Source organism: Zonotrichia leucophrys, chromosome 8, assembly GCF_028769735.1.
Source record: "Zonotrichia leucophrys gambelii isolate GWCS_2022_RI chromosome 8, RI_Zleu_2.0, whole genome shotgun sequence".
NCBI lineage: Eukaryota > Metazoa > Chordata > Aves > Passeriformes > Passerellidae > Zonotrichia > Zonotrichia leucophrys.
Genome location: NC_088178.1, coordinates 12728410 through 12750989, shown reverse-complemented (window position 1 = coordinate 12750989; position 22580 = coordinate 12728410). Strand labels below are relative to the sequence as shown.

General features: G+C 43.6%; 1 long non-coding RNA gene across 3 annotated transcripts in view; it reads right to left on the bottom strand.

Annotated features, from left to right (window-relative positions):
• Positions 1 to 190: 190 nt before the first annotated feature.
• LOC135450994 (uncharacterized) overlaps positions 191 to 22580 on the bottom strand; it is a 33659-nt gene continuing 11269 nt past the window's right edge. For all 3 annotated transcript variants that reach the window (XR_010441193.1, XR_010441191.1, XR_010441192.1), the window contains exon 4: positions 191 to 7772. This is a non-coding gene — a long non-coding RNA (uncharacterized LOC135450994). The remainder of the gene's footprint in view (positions 7773 to 22580) is intronic.

The following is a 22580-nucleotide window of genomic DNA, read 5'->3' as shown; positions in this document are numbered from 1 at the left end:
GGAGGCTGTACACACCTTTATCTTTGGAAAGGAAATCTGTGGAAAAAGGCAAAGTGAGGTGTTTGATGTAGGCTCATAGTTAAGGTATAGCCCCTCAGCTGGTGTGATCATTTCCAAACGATTCTCTTCTGAAATCAATGTGATATTCAGCAAAACCACACACTTCTGACCTATGAATACAATCCAGAGATATAATCTAGACTGTTTGCTTTGGCTTTATTACTTCAATTATATTCATAATCTTATATAATCATAACAATTCATGGCTAGAAAACCGTGTTAGTTAACAACTCAAAAAATGTTACGGGTCTCTCACAGGGAGACCCAAGCAAAATACGAAATATCTATCAAGTACAGTTATACAGTAGCTAACACATCCTCTATGAGGAAGAACACATGCTTTTCTTTAGTATCTCCTACACAGTAACAGAGGGCTGAATTTTCCAGGGCAATGGAGAGGACGAGCCTATTTCAGAACTCCAAAATGCAAATGACATTTTATAGATACATTTGTTAGCACTGTTGCAAATGAGTTGTTGTGTGTGTAGGAGCTCACTTAAGTGGTCATTACTGTATGTGATTTGAACTCACAAAAGGCATTTCACAAATCTGTTTGAAACAGATGTGCTTCTACTCCGCATTTGAAATAAAATTAGTCCATGGTCTCAATTTAGGTAACCTTTGCAGTCACTAATATACAATCAGACAGACAATCGCACACTTTTTAAGCATGTATGAAAAGCATTAGACAGAAGAAAAGAATATAAGAAGAATATATCACTAAACAGTATCTGCAATGTTGGATATTCCTTCCAGATACTCATTCACATTTAAATGGAATGAGAAAATGCAAAACATTAAATGTAGCATTGCCTGTTTCACTTGATGCAACTAGGAGTTCTAATTCAAACACTCTGAGATTGAACTTTGCTTTCATACCTGCCAGAGAAATTTTCATTAATTAAAACCAACAAAAATACAAGCAGGATAGCTGAGTAACTGAAGTTGAATTTATCCTATATATCCAATTTAATCATGGCATGCTTTTTTAAACTTTTCGCTACTACCCTTATTATCCCGTGCCATCTTATTGCAGTGCTTTTTCAGAATCCCTTATTCCTCCCATCAATTCAAGATCCATTTCCACACTCCCAGCATTCACCTCCACTGCTCTGGCTTTCAAGCCGTGTCTTTTGCAGACCACCAGGAAGGAATTTGCAGAACACTGGCTGAAAGACACTTATTGTGCAACTAATAAGGAAGGTTGAAATACCATTAAAATTCTGACTTGTGCTTTAAAATGCCATGAAATTCTGAGTTATGGCTCTGCCTTGAATCCCAGGTTGCACAATTGCACTGAAGTGCTGCAGAGCAATTGTGGGCTGCCTGCAGCAGCTGAACCACACAGGCACTTTGGACCACTGCAGCTTTTTGCTCAGGCTCCTGATGGCTTTCCTGGGAGCTGATCATCATTAAGGCTACACAAGAAAGCACCAAAATAAAAGTTTAAGCTCTGAATTACTCTGATAGTTTTACTTCAGCCCCTCACATACTGCTGTTTCTGAAGCCATAGGACCTCCCTTCCCATTCAAATCCTTAGTTTTGGCCTCAAAGTTACACTTGCCCTGAAGTTACTATCAGATTTCATTGGCAAAGTAAAATGCCTAAAAAGTGAATATTTTATCAATTGGTTTCAAAAATTGAGGAGAAAACATATATTTTATACTCTTCTTTTAAATCACTGATTGAAAGCATTTGGTGAGTGGGTATCACACCTATATGATGGGACCAAGAATTTCACTTGACACAATGTTGGTGTGGTGGAGCCTTAAGATCTGCTGTATGGATGGGAAGTATAAGTTTGAAAATTAAGATCCAAAGAAGCTTGAGAAAAATCCTTATAATTAAAAATTGAAGAACATTGATCTACATTATTGACTGAAAATTGTAAATCTTCCATTTAACAAGAGAGCTGCTTTCTAATTTTTAAACAAAAATCTTCAAACCATTGGCTCTTTTCTGTTGGGTTTTAAAAATATATTTAACTGGATATTGCATAAATATTTTTTGCATGTTGGTTATGGGGCTAAACTAAGCAATAGCAGCATAAGAAAAAAAAACCAAAAAGCCATCTATTACAGTGGAATTGCTTACAGAGCCAACAGCCAGCCTAAAGGGAGCTGCCCTTATGACAAATGTCCATGCATGATGTAAACCTCCTTTTTGGTGATGGGGTAGTAATTTCCATTGCAAGTGGGTATTACATTTTTAATTGATTCCTAGCAGCAAAGTCTGTAACCTTCACTGATACGTGTCCATTTCACAAAGTTATTGACTTTTGACATATCTTGTTAGATGTTATGATGAGACAGATTTTTTTTTGCATAGATTGATGTCTATTGATATTACATTAGTTCATCAAGGTTACAAATCACACTGCATTGTACTACATTTCACATTTTCTGTACCATGACAAGAGGTTTATAATATTCACTCTGGGACATATAAAGTGCCTTTCACCCATCCCCTGGATAAATAATTTAAGAAATTGTTGGGAAATCATACCTAATTAGTAGGATATGCACTCAATAAGTGCCTTTTGATTTAAATTGTTTTTGTATTTTGATAGCTATTGATTTTAGGAGTAGGAGAAATGAATAATACATTTTGCATTTCTCCACTGTTCACAGCAATAATCTGACAGAAATAATGGAGGAACACTGCTGGAAGAGGCCTCTTTGGGGACCTGCATGCCTTTCCCTAGAAAGCCCATGGGACAGTTAAAGGCACTCCTGTGTGGAATGGCCTGATCCCGTTTTCTCCCATTGATTTGCTGCATAATCCTGGACAAATCACTCAGCCTCTCAAAGGCTCTCCTTTTCCATCAGCAAAATGGAAACAGAATGGTTCCTCATCAGTTCTCAGATGACCACAAGACACATGGAGAAAAGCAACAGACACATCCAAGCAGGCATTGTACACATCCTAACTGGCACGGCCACATGGAGCATGGAGCCAGCAAGTGAAGCTTCCTGTGGGCACAGGAGGGTCTGGTTCCCCCCAGCAGGACCCAGGGCGTCCCCGTGGGGCTCTGAGAGAGCGTGGTGGAGCTGGGCAGCACACAAAGAGCACGCCCTGCCAGCCTCCTTCTGCACTCAGTCCTGCCAGCAGGAGCGTTCTGGTCGCTTTGGCCACTCGCTTTCCTGGCTGAATTGATACCAGACTAATTTGGTTTTCTTTGGATGCTAATCCCTCAGAGTGAGAGGAGGGAACAAGGTGAAGTTGTACCATGCAGATAAGCTGGGTAACAGGCTGGTATCTTCCCGAGGCAGTGCAGCTCGGCGTGCAGGTAGGGAAGGCTGCTTGCATGAATGGCCAGGGGTGAGGAACACAGACAGACAAAAACATCTCTGAGGCTGAAAACAAATCAGAATATATAGGTATTTACAAACACTGATTTCCAACACCCCAGCAGCTGTAACAAATGCAGACTTTATGAGATAACCATAATTATAGAAAAGCTTTATTTTTGGTTTGGTTTTTTTTCACCCAGTATGCCAGCTCTGATTTGAAAGGAAAACCATAGGCTCAACTGTGCAACACAATAAACCATGGCATTGAAGCAAGCATCAAAGTGCCCCCTTGGCTGCTGGCAAACAGTACAGTCATAAGAAAAGAGACAATGAAAATACAATAAGTAGAAATAGTGCTTTTTTCCCATAACATAAACACCATAGACATTCTTTTAATACAAAGAGAAGCAGGATCCAATGTGACAGCTTTATATTTGCCAAGTATCATGGGAGGACTGTTAAATACATCCTCCCCAAACCAAGCCAAAGGAGCAGAACGAGCCAAGATGTTCTCGTCAGAACAAAGACATCCCTTTTCTTAGGTCTCAGACGGTTAGCAGGATTAATTTTGCTTTTTATTTATTTTAATCATCTCCATATCAAGTTAGCTTCAGCAAGATGTGCCAAAATATCTATTAGAGCCTGTCTACATAGGTACAGTCCACTGCCCCAAAATCACTTTATGGTCTTCAAAGAATGGAAATTATATTTAAGACATTTTTTTTTTAATATATAACTTTAAAAAAAATTCTCAAGTAGAGCACTGAGAGCCAGGACTGTGCAACTCTAAAGCAGAGGGGTTGCTGTCACATGGAAGAGCAGACAATTGTATGTGTTTGAATCCTCAGCCTCTCACAGGGGGAGATTTAAATAATGCGTAGTGGATTTCTTTGTGAAGCTTTGCCTTCTTTCTTTTTTCAGTTAATATTTTACATTCTTTTAGAAGTACTACCTTTACATTAAGCCCTATATTCATATAATCATGAGGGACATGCAACTTTTCTGTCTTGCCCTTCTACTTTCAAGCAAATTTACAGAAATTGAGGCCTGACAACCCACAGTTGAGGCGCTCAGGAGCAAACAGCTGAAAGTATAAGAATGGGGCTGCTCAAATATATTTTTACCCTTCTCTCATTAAAGTTTCATCTGAAGAATTTTTGTGGGAGCCTTAGCCAGTAAAACAGCACCCTTCCCTTTTAGGCTCCCAAGCAGCAGGGGCACAGGGGAAAACAAGTATCAGATACACACAATCTTTCCTCTTATGCCTGCTGTGCCCTCCCAGATGCAGTAATTCATCCTCTTCATATCTTTTAGTAAAAGAAAAGTGATATTAATTATCCTGAAGTATTTTTAAAGAAGATGAATATTGGAGAAGTTCTTACTAATTTCACAAGACATTCTGCTTCCCATGTAAAATGTAATGATTTTCCATGTAAAATTAATGACTGTAATAAGTTTCATTTTAAGGCAGGTCCCTCCTGGGTAACCTCTCCAGTAAAGTCTGATTCCAGGTGAAGCCAATACTAGAACCATATTTGCTTTTATGAATGCTGAAATGGTCCATGAATCTCAAATAGTATTGCACCCTCTGTTTTATAAATATTTTATGTGTTTTTCTTCAGTAAATACATATATTTTGCTTTTTGAATCTCAGGGCCCCTTTTGAGCTGTGTGGCTCTTAGAATGTTAATAGAGAAGTAGCAACATGAAACTGAAAATAAATGCTTTTAACAAACAGGGAAAGTCTATATTTCACCAAGGAAAGTGTGGTTTAAAATAAAACAGACTCCTGCAATGTCTAAATCCTGCATATTTTCTGCAGAGCATGCCACAGCTATTGACATGCTGTTGGTTTTATATGTCCCAGGATGCATGAATTATTACTGTCATTTGACATTTTATATTCCTAGTTCCATAGCCTATAGCAACACTTACCGTCAGCTGTGGCAGACTATAGCAGACCTCTGGCAATGCCTCTTATTGATCAAGCACTGCTCACTGTTTGCCTGCTCAGTAATGCAAAGACATCCTAATTCTCTAAGACAGAAAACCCACAAGTTACTGCATTTGGGATTTCTAGTCCTTTCAAGAGACCCAAGACACGAAACACAGATTACAGATACCTTCTCCCCCACTGGGAGGCAAACTGAGTTATCTCACAAGCTTTAGGTACTACAAAAGAAAGCACATTGCATGGTAATGCTGAAGAGAAAAGCAGGATGCTAACGAAGGATGCTAATATAACTGGTTATGAAAGGGACCTCAGGAATGAGAGAGCTGTTCTGCTGAGAGTCAATGGAGTTGTGCTGCCAGCTTTATTAACTTCTTTAAAAAGGACCTAAACAAAGTAATACAGAGAAAAACTATGTCAAAGGTGCTATGATTTGAATAAAGGTAAATCTTCCCAGTGCTTACTTAGGTGAAATTCCCCCAAGACAGCAAGAGCCTGAGTTCATGTAAACAATTAAATAGAAATTGCAGATCACAGGGCAGCAGAACATACCACAACAGACCATGTAAAGACCCAGTGCAGCAGTGACTGGTTTCTGGGCCTAGCAAACACACCCCCCAACATCCTCTTGAGTCAAAGGAAAGATGACCTACCCTTGGCAAGGGGCAAGTCCTGTCAGGTAATGCAGCTCACAACAGCAGCATATCAACCTCAGCCCCTTTATTACCTTCTCCCTTCTCCCAGTCCACACTCTTCCCTCTCTGATCTCTCTCTCCTTCCAGGGAGCAGCCATGGCCCCAGCATGTCTGCCCAGCACAGCCTCTGTATGGATTGGCTCAGAGGGAACAGAAGCTGTGTGCACCTGCTGCCCAAGGGGCTCCTCAGTGAGTCACCCATGTGGGAGCATGATGGCCAAGCCCTGGCAGCGCCAGGCTCCATCTCTGCACACCCTTCCTGCCCCAGCAAGTGCCCTGTGCAGGGGCAGTTCTGACCCACACCTGGGACTTCTGTCAGAGCTGTGACAAAGCCAGGGTAAGGGACATGTTTAACTTGGCTAGCCTGAACCACCAGAGAATTTGTGCAAGACCAGCTTGGCTTTTGCCAAGATTCACAGTTGCCCTTCCTCAGGGTGCAGTCCCTGGGCAGCATCCTGGCCCTTCACCCTGGGCCATCCTCAGGTCACAGCTCGGGGCCCAGAGCCCATACATTCCCAGGGCTATCTGGGACTGACCCAAACACTTCAGGAACAGCCCACCGACGTTTGCTTGGCTAAGGACCAGCTTTGATGTGATGCTTCTGTGGGGAGTGTCCATCCCAGCATCCAATGGCACCCTGACCCAGCTGGTTGTGAATCCCCATGTGGGGAGAGGGCCTGAGGGCCTTCCCTGGTTCTGGGGACCCATTGAACCCAACTCTCAGGGTGATCCAGATCTTGATCCCTGCAGCCCAACCCCATCAGACTGTGGCTTTGCTCCTCACTTTGGTTGCAGAGACAATGGCTGCAGCACCCTCCTGGCATGCTCTGCTGATCTTCAGGAAAGGGCTTTTCCTGAAGCTATTGCTTTTTGTCCCACATCTTGAGGTCAAGAGTAAGCCTGAAGCACGGCAAAGGGGTTTTCTGCTTGCATTGCACCTTTCTGTTCATCCTCTCCCACTGTCTGATCCTTCTGCTTCCCTTGCCTGTCCCACCAGTGTTACTCTGACATGAGGAGCCTCCAGCATCTTTTTTCCCCTCATTGAATCTCTTGGAAAGCATCATCAGGTCATGAACCATTTCCTCCAAACACTGACTGCATCTGCTGCCTTAGCACAGTGACGGAGTTGCTTACCCAGTCCAAGCTTGCTACAATGAAAAGTCACACCTTTTCAATTTATCCAGCGAGTTTTTATGATCACTTGAAATACAGCAGCATGGCCCTGCACCTGTAACATCTTCAGAGCCACTTAACAGCACAGCCAGAGAGCATGACTCCAGTTGAGCTCAGCTGAACACAGAAGGTGACTTCTGATGCTGGAGCACTTCATCACTGGGGTAAGACAGGCTGGTGAGGCAGGCAGCATTTGACTTGCAAAGCCTCTTTCTTTGACATCCTAAGAGGGCAGCAGGGCTGCACGTGAGTTAAACCCTTGCCAGCAAACAAAACATTTTGCTTTGCCAAAACGTTACAGTGGTGATTTTGTTCCTGTCTTTTGAAGGCGAGATTGAATCGACAGATCCTGTCAGCTCCTCAGCCAGCTTGAAGAGAGCTGGCTAATGACAAAGACCATTGGCATTCACACATTCCCACCTCCTTGAAGGTAAACAGTTCCTCTTTGGTTGACTTCTCCCAGGGAGAAACCAGTTTTCTGCCTCGCCCTTGGAAATGATGGAAGATGCAAACTCCAGGCTAACTGCTTCTCTTCTCTGCTTCATGAGGCTCAGCCCACTGGCCTCACATTCCTGTGGTCAAATCTGGCAGAGCAAACATCTGGAACATGCAAACAAACCCCCAGATTCAGACACCTGGACAGGGAGGGTGTTTGTGCTGCAGTTCATCATCACTAGGGTGGGAAGAGCAGTATTCCAAGCAGGACAGTTGGAGAGACTGCTACAGGTACTGGACAGGACATCCACAGAAGTGGCACAGACTGCAGGGCCAACAGCAGCCCTTGGTGCCTCATGACAGTGCAATATGGGTGTAGGTATTTAGGTTTAGAAATATACATCCACACACACACATGCTCAACTACACTTTGTATGTATGTATAGGTGCACATGATGGTATCCTACATTTTCATTGCATCATGTGCATCTGTGCAAAAAGATCACAACTCCTGTGGACAATTTATCAGCTGAAATGGGAATTTTACAGCTGTCCAAATCCTTAATTTTTAATCTTTCAGTGGGTTTTTTTTTGCAATTTGGAAAGAGTTTAATTTTTACTTATTGACATCAGTGCACTTTACTGAGTGAGAAGCACTAACGCCTACCATGGTTTCCTCTGAACCCTCATATGAACAAGCAGAATTATTCCATTTATGCAAACACCAGATGTAGCAGTTTTAATAAAATCAAATGCCTTTAAATAAAATACTTAATATAATTTGATTTATTTGTAGTCTTGCCTCTAAGATTAAAAATACCTACTGTCTTCCCATGATCAATAATCCAATTTTTAAGGGGCTGTTACTTTCATTATAAACATATAAAAGCAATCCAAGCTACTAAAACCATGTATACAGACACATTGTAAAAGCCAAACTACTTTTTACCCAGCAGGCAAAAAAAGAGACATAAACAGGTCTGAATTGTTGCAGACATAAATATTTTAGACAGACTAGAAAAACCTTTGGGAATTTGAGACTGTAATTAAGCCCCTTAGCAGACCATTCAGTAAACCACAGCCTGAAGGACCCTGTGGTGGGACCCAGTTGTGGAATAAGACATTGAAAGGGTGCAAAAGGCAGCACACCCTCTTTACCCAGGGGCTGTTCACCTGTCACTAAACAGGTCACGAAGTCAGGAATGGCTTCATGGGTGTGCCACAAGCATTCCCTGCTCCTGTGTTCAACATGGTATGCTTCAGCTGACAGGAGAAAACAGAGAAAACACATTTCTCCTTTGTCTGCAGCCAGCTGAGCTCTCTTCCTCTATTTCCACCTCTCTCTGTCCACCTCATTCATCCCTCATCCAAGCTCTGTAAGCTTCCTATTTTTCCAGACATTAAATCAATTTGTGTAAAACTATTACTGTTGTAGATGCTCTTTCTCTCATCCTATTGCTCAGCAGGAAGTAGACTTAACGGTGCCACCCTAATTAATGAAAGTTTATTTAAGAACAGCTCAAACCCACTAAAAATTAGTAGCTTGATCCCGCAGACCTGTACTCAAGCCTTCAGCCTCCAGCCTGGATTGATCACTGTGGTGTCCAAGAAAGTGCTCTTGGCAGACTCCACACTGTCTCGGATGAATCTTTACATACATTAGTTGCATTAAATAAATCATTATCACTGCACCAAACTACCTTCTGGCCTCATCACATGTTAAAGTTTCAGGACCTGCTTGGGACTACCCTGCATTGCTGATATCTGTGAAAGTGCCATCCCCAGAGTCACCCTGAGCCAGACACTGCAGTCAGGCTCACTCAGCAACTTGGAAGCACAACAGTATTTCTAACGTCCCAGAAACAATTACTGCATCATCTCTCTTTATGGCTTTCCTGGAATATTCTTTATGTTCTTTGGTTTGTACAAAGCACTGTATCTAGGATGTTAACCCTTCGTGCTCAGACCCGATGGGTTATTCATGGACTTCCTCTTAAACATGACTTTAAAATTGCATTGATGATGAGGAAAGCAAAGCACAAATTGTGATCAGAGCTTTTATCAGATCTCTACTCTTTGTGTGAGGGTAGGCAATATTTCTGATTACCAGAGGTCTCTCTGATAATCAGAAATATTGGTACTGGTACTGGTCTCTCCAAAGCACAAAATAAAGATTTACAGAAAATATGCTCTTAACTCTTGCCAACCCAAGTCCAGAATTCCTTCTCAGCTGGTTGGAAATGCCAAGCCAAACTCTTTCAAATCTAATCTTAACCTAGCTTTTTATGAAGACTGAATCTCAGTGACAGGTCTGTTTTTACTATCAGTAGTAGGACACAACTCCTCAGGTTGCCCTTTCACAAGGACACTATTAGTTTACTCCATATTGAAGTTTATTGGGCTTTGGCTTTTTACAAGGCAACAGCAAGTAATACGTGTTCTCATTGCCCCCATCTGTAAATTTGTAAGAGGGTACAATGAGGGCAGAGACAGTGTATAAACACCTTACAAAATAATCTTTGGCCTTTGATGAGGATGCATTGATTTGAGTCATCTGGTTATCACTGAATCTTTATATGAAATCACTTTATATGAATGTATATTTTATTTTAAATACTTAGCTCCTCTAAATAGCAATCACTGACTTTCTTTTTTCTTTTTTTCTGACAGTAGCAAGAAACATCAGCTAGCTCTCCTCTTAGGAAAAAAAAAATAAAAACAGCCCAGTGTGTGGCCAGATAGGACATAACTTCATCTTTTGTCATGGTTTGGTAAACAGTAAACCTGCTGAGATTTAGCTGGGAACTGGTGCTTACTCATGCTCCTCGTGGAGCTCGGGCCAGCTGAAGGTGGATGAACACCAGACAGAGCCTGTGACCAGCAGCAGCTCGTTAGGGCAGCCATGGGCACAGGAGCCCTGCACTGTGCAACTTTTCATTCCCTTGTCTCCTTCTGCTTCTCTCTCCTTTCTGCTTTCTCCCCCTTTCCTCTCTTTGCCTGCTATTTCCAGTCATTCCTTTCTTCCCTGTTCCTCCTCTATCTTTTCCCTTTGCTCAGGCATTCTGTCCCTCTCCTCTGCTCCCTTCAGGAGAGGAGAAGTGGGAAATGTTCTAATTTAGTGCTGATTTCTTACCTAGCTAGGGATAAACAGCAAAGAAGTAAGGAAACAACAGGTATTTTGTTTGAAAAATGCCACAGGTCCTTTAGGACTCCGATTCAATCTCTCCAAAAAAATAAATCAATTGCAATTTTAAATAAACATCAGATCACAACTCAAGGTACCACTCCTTAAATGCAATAATGAGTCAGCTCGTTCTAGAAGTTGCCGCATACAGAAAACATTTTGCCAATTATTCATGAACAATTCTACAAAACTAATCACAGCCATTATTTAGAGTGCTCTGTCACATCAACTTTGCAATTATTCAATCCCCTTGTTTTTACATACCTATTCAAACCCTGAAAAGAAAGACTTCTATTAACTTAAGCACATCTTTCTGAACTTTTTAAAATGCAGTAAACTCTTGGTTTTCTACCTTAAGTCACACAAAGGACAAGGCACTAGGAGCTAACAAGGGTTCTCACAAAAAAAACTAGAGAGACTATGATGCTACTTTTGCATTTTTGATATAAGATAGAGTTCTGCACCTAAGATTTAATGCACACAGAATATTGCAAGTATGATGGCATTTGGATAACAACATTTAGAGGCATAAAATTACAAGTGTACTGACATGTTTTTGTGCTTCCTTATAGCACAGAAGCTGCTGCTCTTTGTCCCCACATCCCTTGTGTCAGAAGCAGCCCAATACTAATAAATCTTGAATACAATTTTGAGATTCATAGCAACGGCTGCAACACCCGGGTGGAATTTATAAACGTGTGTTTAAAATTGTTTCTGCGTCATGCTAGAGCACAGACACAGAAGGAAAGGTCTCTTTGCCCTGATACTGGGCATCATAAATGAAAATAACTTCCTTCCTCTGCCTGGGATGTGATCCCTGGTATGTACAGCTCTATCTGGACGTGAAGGGGGGCAGGTTCCTGACTCTTGCTGAAGCAGCCCTGGGCAGAATTGCACGTTCCTTGTGACCAGTAGAGATGGGGCAGCCCTGCAATGCTTTCTTCTAGCTCACTTGAGCAACCAAAGATCTTTTTAGGACACTTACTGTAAGTATTTATGAGTATTTATGTAAGGTAAGGTAGCAGCAGGGCTTTAAAATCTGGCAGTGCATAGAATTCACAGGCCTCAAATCTGCTACACAACTAAGATTTGGGGTTAGATTTCTTTTTAGGCATTTACATAACCTCAGAAAGTGCTTTGCTCAGAGCTGTCAGTCAGAGACGTTCCAGCATAATTTCAAAAACATTAGGGAGCTTCACACCCAATGTACAGCAATCTGTTTGAATCCAAAAACTAGAACACGCTGTAGTAAACAGTTTTTTTCCTGATCTCATTTCATGTAATTGGGCAGGAAAACTGAGGTATCAGAGGCTTGAATCCTGCCTGGAAGAACAGCACAGGGCAGGGAGGGTGCAGCATGGGTTTCAGTACTGGATTGTGACTCCTCAGCTCATCAGACCAATTCCTTCTACTCACCCACTTGGCAATCTGGTGTCCCCAGCTTCTCACTGAGCAGCAAGTTAACCCAGAGAACTGCAGGGATTTGTTTAATGCAACAAAAGCTTCTGTCTTGTGAACATCAGGCTTAAATAATTGTATGGATGTATCCTCTGGAAATCATACTGAGTCTCACAGAGCTTCAGAGTAGCTATTTGGAATCCATCAGTAGAAAGACTGTAAATTCCTAAAGAAAGAGGTCCTTAGCTGCAGTTTCTTTAACCAAGACCTCTCTCTCATGATTTCCAGGGAGTTCCTGCTCTCATATTCTAAAGGTAATACCAAATTTCTGGGTGAAAAAAACCCCATCAACTTTTAAGATTGTATTAGTCTAAATAATATAAATATAAATATTTACCGTAGAAAATAATTTCCTGGCTTTCTCAGTTTCCTTCCATGGAAAGCCTCTTACACCACACTGTGTTTTATCGGTAAGCAGAGGCAATCCAAGGCCGAGAGCCGGGCCCCGCTGCTGCCTTGGAGCCGCATCCTCGGGCCGGGCCGGGCGGAGCCGCCGCTGCGGGAGCCGCGCTCAGCCCGCGGAGCCCCGGTGCTGCTGCTGCCGGCTGCTCACGGCGGCACCCCCGCCCGGCAGGCACAGACCCGCTCCCCAGAGCTGCAGGGCTGCTGGAGCACTGGCTGTGCCCAGGCACCCCTCCCTGCGCCTCCAGGCAGAGCCACACTAAGGCACGGCAGCGCCGACACTCAGCACCAACCCCGAGTACCGCGGCATGGGACAAACCCAGGCATGGCATTGGCTTTGAGCATGTGGCTATCTGTTCTTTTTCTGCGGGATTAGGTTGTGTCTGTGCATGACAATAACCCACCACCCTGACCACCCAAGCTCCCCGAGCTCCCAAATGTCCTGGCCCCAGGTGATCCCACCCGGCCCTCTGTGAACCCCCACCACACACCACACACACCTTGTGCTCAGCAGCTCCTTGGATCCATTAACCTTTAGAGCATGCACAGAGCTGTCGTCCTGCCAAGAACTTTTCCTTCCATAGGAAACCCATTTTCCCCCTATTTTTCCCTTCGGCTTAAAGAAATAAAAGGAAATAAACGAAAATAAGGAGATTGTGAAATTCTATTTACTACCTGCACATTTATGTAGGGGAAAACATTCTCACACAGCACCACTCCAACTTCCATGCTATTGTAAAGGTACTGTGCTTGACCCTGGGGAACTTATAGTACATTCCATACTGACAGCTTCCTACAGCACCTAACTCCAGGCAGGGCTGGAATACTGCAGTTATTCCATTCACATGTGCCTGCGCATACAGGTGCACACCTGACTGTAAAATACAGCTGTATTCTTAAAACAAACATGTTCAAATTGCATCATATCAACGGAGTATCTTTTGGCTTGAAAAAAGAGTAATCGATTTTATATCCCTTATCAATCATGATATCTAAATTTGGAGCATCCGGATACTTTACTCACTGATTTCTCAGTGAGCCTCCTGTATTTTCAACAGTATTTTTCAACCCCAACACCGAGTGGAAGAGCAAGTCATGATCCCACATGTTAAAAACAAGAGCAATTGCTCACGTACCCTGTGCAGCAGAGCTGCCATTCCACCGGGGAAAGCCTGACAGCCTGCAGCTCTCGTGCAGGCAAGACTCCCACAGAGGGGAGCATGACTGCATGTCCCTAACACTGTCACACCAGTCTCACTGTCTGGGGACAGGCTTTTCTGCATTGACAGCCCTGAGGTATTTTGTTGTAAAGGAAGAAAAATGGCTAAAACACCAAACTTCCCAAAAGCTGTCAATAATATTAAGAATAATAAGTCAGATCAGCATGTTTTGGTTTTCTATATAAGGATATGTTAAACTATCAAAGGATCATAGATCTCTGTCTTTCAAAGAGAGTCAGGTGATGGCTCTTCCCATATGTCAGATTAGATGGGGATTTTCATATTCTAATACTTGGGCTATATGTGTATGTTTTAATGTCCTTTTTGAAATGCTGCAATTGAGGCTCTAATTGGGGTGGCCCAACTCTCAGACCTGTTTCAGCCAATGCTCATATAATATCACAAACTCAGCAGGGTTGCCCTGCATTTAGACTGCTTTAAGAAACTTTGGTTCCCATTTTCCACGCTGTTCTGTCTTTTCCCCACTTTTACCTTGGCACAGGGAGCAAACAGAGCAGCACAGGCTGTAGTGTGCTCCTATACTGAGTTCCCTGAGCACAAAGGAAATATGCAAGAACCTGGAGCAAGGATCTGTCCTGAAAGAGGCAGGTATGGAATATGTCACCAGATAGAGGAAGCTGCATAATTTTATTATTTTTTTTCACCCTTCAGGAACTCTGAATCAAAATATCCAGAAAATGTGAAATTTAGTAAAAATTGGGTCATCCTTTTCATCATCGTTTTCATCTCCTGAATCCTTGCAACAACATTTTGGAAAGAGCTTCTCTGAGAGACAAAGAGGTTTTGTCCCGGGGAGCCACTGCCCAGCAAGGGCAGACCCCACTCGTGTCACCCCCAGGCAGCAGATCCATGCATGCCACCCCACATCCTGGCTTTCCCTGACCTTGTGCCCAGAGGAGCCACAGTGCTAAACACTTCATCAGCTCACCCAGGCATCAGCATCTGCCTGACTCCAGACATCCAAGAAGCACCAGGAACCGCAGACATTGCAATGTTTAAATTTGCTAGCAAATAAAACAGTGCATGGCAGCAATGTTCCACATGAAAGGTAAAACTCACAGTTGGAGCAGGCTGTAGGGTGGTGGCTCTGTGCACCCTGCAGACTCCATCCTGCTGAGAGGGGACGTGACAGCCGCCTGAGCCTCTCCTGTGGGGGTCAGCTCAGCCCTGCCTGTGGCACAAGGGATGCCACACAGCCTGGCCATCCCCCTGCCACCAAGGCAAGCCACACCTGCTCCTGCCATCGCTGGCTGCATTATTTCCAGCCATTAAAGCATTGCTCCGCAGGCTTGGATTTTCATGTCAGAATCTAGGAGCTACAGAATAACCCTCCAAACCAAATTATATCACCGAGACCCTCTTTCTCCACCAGGCAAAAACAATTTTAATCCCCATTTGTCCTCTAGCAGTCTTTTCCTTCAGGTGCGTGGCCACAGTGCTTCACCATAATTAACCATGGCCATGGCTCTTAGTAGCAATTTGTTTCCAATTACCTCCTTCAGGCAAATCTAAATAATTATCATCAGTTTTTTCACATTTCTTTCTGCTGCCAAGTCTGTATCAAAGTGCTCAAAGCACATCAACTGTCAATCCTGCAATACTCCAAATAAACCATTGGCTGCCCCTGGTGAAGGCCAGGGTAGCCCAAACCCTGTGGTGCTTTGCCCAGCACGGACCCATGGGCATGGACAGAGATTTCCCCAGTGAGAAGTGCAGGGTTAGTGCCAGAGAGCCACCCTGGTGTCAGCTCTGCTGAGTCCAGGGGAGGTGCACACCCACTAACAAAGTCACTATTGCCGGGGCTGCAGTGCCAGCAGGGGAGTGGCAGCAGCTCCTGTCCCACCTGAGCCCTCTGAGGTCCTGACTGGTCCCAATCCAAAGGGTGCTCACACAGGCTTGGGCACACGCTGCCTTCCATCCCTGGAGCGTCTCCACCACTCTAAGGTAGCAGGGACCAAACTTCAGCTGATCCTAACAGTAGTTCTTCCAAGGCATGGAAATGAAGGAAGGAAACTGCAGCACACTGTGGATCCTAATTGCATTTGCTCTGCAGGCTCTGAAATGTCAGTCAAACAAATATGCCATTGCCTTTACTGCTCTGCAGTTGCCATTTACTATTTTACTGGGAAATTGTCCAGGAAAGGGATACTACCTAGAAGGGACCATTATGCTAGCACTGGAAACCAGCAATATTTCTGAACAACCCCATGGGCCCATTATCTGTTCCTACGCTGCGGAAAGACAAGAGGAGCCAGAGCGAGCCAATTTGTGTTTGTGGCAGCAACTGCAGCTGCAGAGGGGATGGAGACAGCCCAGGGCCCAGCGGGCACATCTGAACCGGTGCACGCTCTGGAGCTGGGACAATTCACACCAGAGAAGAGCATGATTCAGTGAGTGAAGAAGGAAAAAAACCATCTTAAATGAGTTCTTTTATGAGCCTGAGTTTCATTATGCAACTTTATCAGAGTTTATGAGAACTGGAGCAAACAATACAAAGATGCAGAACATGTCCACTCTCCAGCTCTATCAATCCACAAACCCAGTAATTTCCAGAACATGCAGAAACCATGGGGCAGATGGGAAAGCCCCTTTCCCTGGGAATAGCCCCTCTAAAACCATCTCTTATTCTCTCACAATGTCTTTTGCCCTCCAGAGAGCTCAGTTCCTGCTATAGGCAGCTCCTTGATATTTAACTACCACTCTCCTAGACTTTGAGTGAGTGATTGAGATACTTAATATGCAGAATCATTCTGAATCACCCCATTTTACCACTGCTTTATTTCTCCTCCAAGTCAAAAAAGCATAAGAAAGGCTACTCAGCCCACTTCTGCTTACTGTAATTCCCCACCCGCTCCGCACAAAGAAACACAGATCTACCTGGACCAGATCCCATTGACTTCTAAGCACAGCTCAGTCTGTCTGTCTTTCCCTCTCTTCAGGCAGTTGGTCCCAGAGGCAGTTTCAGACCTACTTATAGGTTCAACCTCTGTGGGCAGGGTGAGCAGGGGCCGTGCCCAGCACAAATGAGGAGGAAACTATCCACTGCCAAAAAAGGCAACTCCCACCCCTCTAGAAATCACCTTAGCCAGGAAAACGTGTGCCCTTCACACCAGCACCTGTGAAGGCTTCCTGTCTGCAGAAGGTTCAGCAACCGTTTCATTTCTGCTATTTTTTGGTTTTCATCACGCTGTCTCTGGCACTGAAAGCACAAGTGGATCAATGCTCAATGCTTGTGTCAGGGCACCCTGTCCCTGCTACTGAGACACTGAAAAGGCCACCCCGTGTCCTGCAAGCAGGGGACAGGAACAGGACAGCACCAGCAGTGCTGTGGCTGCTCTCTGGCACAGGGATGGCTGATCTGCTGTGGGCTGGCAGCTGCATTCTCTGCCTCACACGGATGTACACCATGAGCATTCACAGTCCCTTCCTAATTCTTTGCTTACTTTTTTGGCTCTAGGTATAGTTTTTGCAGACATCCAAGCAGAATGAATACTATTTTTTTTTCATTTAAAACAAAACAAGTGCCATGTTTTATCACCCCTTTCTCTCTGTCTCTCAGATTGGATTTCTTAAATTCACATGGGTTACGCATTTTCATAAACCACATTGGCCGCAGTAAGCTGCGTTGGAATCATCATTTAGAGAAGTGAAGATTTAATTTCATGGTGGAATTAAGGTTGACATTTCCTTTTTATTTACACTACACCAAGGATTAATAAGGTTACTATAACCTTAATCTTTGATAGCTCAACAATAGAATACTCCAGGATTACCGCAAAAGCTGGATTTTAACTCTTTTAATCCCATTATTGTTGATAACCTTATCAACACTGTGCTCCACCACAGAGGTGGAGTGGAAGGATCTCAGACTCTGAAATTCCTTACCATGGAGCAACACTCGTAGTTTAAAGCGAAGAGCCAGAGGCAGTTGCTTGGTTGATGCCTGCAGTGAGGTTCACAGTTTGCAGTAGGGCTGCAATGCTGCTTTTAAGCGCCTTGTCAGAGATCTTTGCCAAGAAAAACATTGGTCCAGTGGCATATGTTGGTGGAGCAATGCAAGGTTGCTCTAATTCCCTTACTTTGTTTTTCCCTCCTCCCATGCGACAACTACTCCAAGAATCAGACTGCCAGTCTGGCAAGTTGAGATCCAGAAACTTACTGCTAATTACCATGTTTACAATTCCCAACCTGTCTGTTGGTGCCAACAATCAAACCGCATCCTCTTGAGTGCACCAAAAGACACTTGCTGGCAGTAGTTTCCTAAGGTTCCAGGCTGGCTACATTAATTACTGTTAACTTAATTTTTGGGTATTGAAAAGCAGCTTTAATTAGCGATTCCATGGATCAAAATCATCCTTTTATGAGTTTCAAGGAATAGCAGCTCGACTTATAGACTACTTACCAATCTATGAGTCTTCTATTTGGAAATACAAGTGGTAATAAATTTATATGTGGCCTGATAAATAAGGTAGGCAGAGGTTCAGTAAAAATCACACCAGGAAACAAAAGGTTATGCCTACCCTTTGAAGTAAAAGAAGCAGCTCTAAAAAGGCAGGTTGAATATATTTTATCATCCTCAGTAAACATTTGACTGCACAGAACAAACCCCGTTCTGAAGGTATATCACTGAATCAAAGTATTTAATGAATTAAAAGAAAAAGTATGCATTTTATGAACTCAGTGAAAGAGAGCCCAAACTCAAATAACTGCAGGACACAGCCTGAGCAGAGAGGGTCTCCTTTGAGCCCTGTGAGTCCTAGCCTGAGATTCCTGAAAGCCATCTGACTACTCATCCAGGATCCCTTTTTGTTGAGCACACACTTCAACCCTGCCAGAGTCAGCAGAGCACAGAGGGCTGTGCAGTACCTGGGAACAGGCTACCTGCTAGAGGTCTGTGCCTGGGACCATGGCTGCAGAGCCCACCCAATGCCTTCAATTCCCCAACCCCAGCAATAAATTTCTAACCTGGATTTTCCATGGCAATGGGATTCAATTTCCATGATGCCAGCTTTAAAATGTTGGTCAGTTGATAAGAACTGTGCTACACTGAAGATGCTTTTCTCTGCCTGGCATGGAGCTAAAAGACAGAGAGCAGAGCTACCCCAAGCTCTGCCCAGATGCAGCTTGGTGCTGCTGGGGTGGACGGGCTGCTGGCCACAGCACAAGGCTGCTCTGGTCACTCTGGCAGCATGTGGATGCTGCTGCAGCCAATGCCTGTCTGTGCTGAGGCTGCAGTCAGTCTCATCTCTTAGGGGTACTTATATCTGCTCATAATAACACTGGTCCTACCCAGCTTATGTAAAGATAGGCCTAGGTGTCTGATTTAAAGCCCCTTTTTCTAAAAACTTGGTCTAACTGGTGGCCTAACAGGTTACAGTGAGACTGTCTTTTCTGCCCTGCAGCAGATTCTCCACCATCTCACCAAGACCCAAGACATCAACCAATTCCCTGCTCTCCTGGCAATGTTTGACAGGCTGCCAGCCAGTGCCAGGCTCCTGCTCTTGCACCACAGTCCTACTCTGTGAGGTTGCAGTGGGCTACTAAGGAAAAGATAACCCAGGGCAAGATTCAGGCATATGAAAAGCAATGTGGGGTAGGGGAAATAGAGCCAAAGCAGGCAGTAAGCCAAGGAGACAAACATTAAAATCAACAGGCATTTTAACTTACAGGGGAAGAAGGGAAGGAAAATGAATCAGTGCTCCCAGAGGAGGCAGTCTGAATCTACTCTGATCCTAAAGCAAGAGAGTGGAAACAGGCATTTAAGAGCAGTTCATTTATACAAGGCGTACTGAATACACCAAGCAAACTACCAAAGGAGGCAATAAACCTACATCTTGGAGAATGGTCTGAAAGGAGCTGGATTGGCACTTTAGAGCAAAGAGATATTTGAGGCTGCAAAAGCAAGCAGCAGCACACGGAGACACACGGACACAGCTCACGTGGCCCATGCTATTGACGTGTTTTCCCTCCCCAGCCCAGCCTGCTGAGCTTGATTACTTACATCTTGTGTAACTTACATAGTCTAAAGAGAGTCGGCCAATTTCCACTCAATTTATAATTTAGCAAGCAGAGGAGCTTGATTCTTCTAATTTACATAAAACGTACATAAAACTGAAAACAAAATAGCTTCAGAGCATATGGGCAAAGTACACAAGAGCCACAGAGGAAAGCAGGAGTGAAGAAGGATATGGAGCAAAAGCACTGTCTGGATTGTGCTCTGCTAAGGAGTTCTGAGTACCTTATTTATGATAAATATCTCATAGACAAGCCAGATTTCATCATCACAGAAGTGTTGGTGGACAATCGGCACACAGACATACCTAACCAATGCCATAATGCTGAATGGGGCTTTTTTACTGCATCCATCTTTTTCTTGGTAAAGAAATATTGTTGAAAACCTTCTGCAACAACAGGGCAAGACAGCATCAGTGTGTATGAAGGTAGAACTGCCTTCCTCCCATTCTCTCTTGGACATGTCCTTTTCTCATGAAAAAAGGCAGGGAGGTCTCACCCTGTGGGTAAACCTAAGTCAGCATTCCATTTCCTGGGGAGCAGCAGCTCTTGTAACCATTTCTCCTGCGTTCCTCCTCCATGACTGCCGGGTTCTGGCAGAGCCAGAGAAGGCATTCTCTGAGTGGAGACACCACCTGCCAAGTGTGGAAGCTGGTATTCCTCCCGTGGCATGGTAGGCTCCAAATCGTGCCTCTCTTCTCCATTTGCCTGAGGAGTCATCCTGGGTACTAACAATAGACTCCATGGAGGCTGGTGGAGCTCAGGCTGCCTCACCAACTTCTGTCTGAATTCAGTCATTTCCAGTGAGCAATGTATAAATAGATGCTGCCTCATTATTGATGTATATTGTGCAAAGGGTTTAGCCAGGGATGAAGCTTGCCTGCTTTCCTTTTATGGATGAAAAGCGGGATCCCAGAGCCTTTATGTGAGATCTCTGCACATGTCAATCAAACCACACTGGGAGGAAGATTCTGTGCTCTTAGGTCCATGTTAAATGGCAGCCACATGGCCACAAGTCCATGGGAACAAAATGCATGTGTGTGCATGTGTGTATATTCACAAATATGCACAACAAAACCAAATGAAAAAAGAATTCTAATGGTCGCAGCCTAATTTTTCCATTCCTTTTCAAATCCCAAGACCGGGCTGTAGTCCGGGCCACTCTGACACAAATCTCATTTGACATCGTTATAAACCACTGATTTACACTAATGGAAGAGTTAGCCTCTGATTTAGGAAGCAGACCTTAGCAGCTGGCCCAAGCCTGAGCATCTCAGCCCCGCAGTCTGGCTGTAGCACATTGATACTTGCCAGCTAAATTTGATCATGAACTCTAGTGAAGGCGAGCTATCGATATTTCAGAAAGCCATTCCTCACACTTCTGAGCAGCAAACGGCCCATCACTAAGAAGGCCAGACCCTTGTCAGCATGAGCTGACTTATATGAAATGAAACACTGACCTCACTGCTAGCTCCAGAGTTAATCTCAGAAGAGAGATTTTATTAGAGAAAGCAGAGCTATTGTTCTGAGCCTTTCTACAGGGCACATGTTTAAGTTTTGCATTCAAGAAATGTGGAATACTTAAAAGAGAGTTGCATTTGATAAAAACTAAAACCTGAAAAGCCTAGCTACGTATTGTGTGTGTAGATTTATTTATTTATTTGATTTGTTTTCCTTGGATTTCTCATCCCACCCATTCAGCATTCTTTCCCCTGTTGGAGTTTTTCCTCCCTCTCTACCAGGGAGGCTGGAACAGAGTGAGCAGCACTGCCTCACTGCAGCTCCAGAAAAAGAAAACTAAACGTGTCTATGTTCATCTCTAACCAAAGGTCTAGACTGGCCCTGCCTCCTTTGCTGGTAAGAATTTAAATAGACAGAAATGACAAGCATCTAAACAAGAAGAGCAAAAGGGAGTGGGTTTGGCTCTTGCTTCCTAGAGCGGGGACTCGCAGATTCAGCTTTCATCAAGGGGTTCTTTGAACAACTGAAGGCAAATGGATTTATGTTATCACGTGTCACACATGATAGGACAGCCACAAGATGTCACAACACAAAGGACAATGAGAAGTAAAAACAGAAAGGATTGTACTGAAACCTTGAAGGTAATTTTGTTACTATGTTCTGCATAACTCAGACCCTGGCAAACACCTGGGGAAAAAGGTCTCTTTCTTAAAAATGGAAAAATCACCACCTCTTAAGCTGAGGTCTGAGAAAGATTCCACTGCTCTCCTCTATAGTTCAAGACCTTCATCAAAAAAATTAGGAAATTGAATGATCCTGAGATTTCTAAAATAAAACATGTTGAGACAGAAAATCCCTTCCATCCTCTCAAATCTTTTGCGTATATTGTGAACAGGAAGGGAGACAGCAAGGCAGCGGAGGAAGGCAGGGGAACAAGAAACAGTTTTTACCATAGTGGTCATTTTTAACAACTAGAGCATCAAGACTGTAGTAAGTGTTGCTCCAGTAAAACAGCAAGCGATAAACTGTAAAACAGAAGAATATATAATGGCAAATTGATGAAGAGGTAACAGGAGATGCATTTTCTTGGAGTAACTAGGTAAGTTATCTCCTGAAGAATGATTGTTAGAGTTTTCAGATGGTGAGAAGGATCAAGCCTCCCCCTGCTCTTACTATTTTCCACCTAAATTGAAGAAAAAAAATATCCTTAATAAT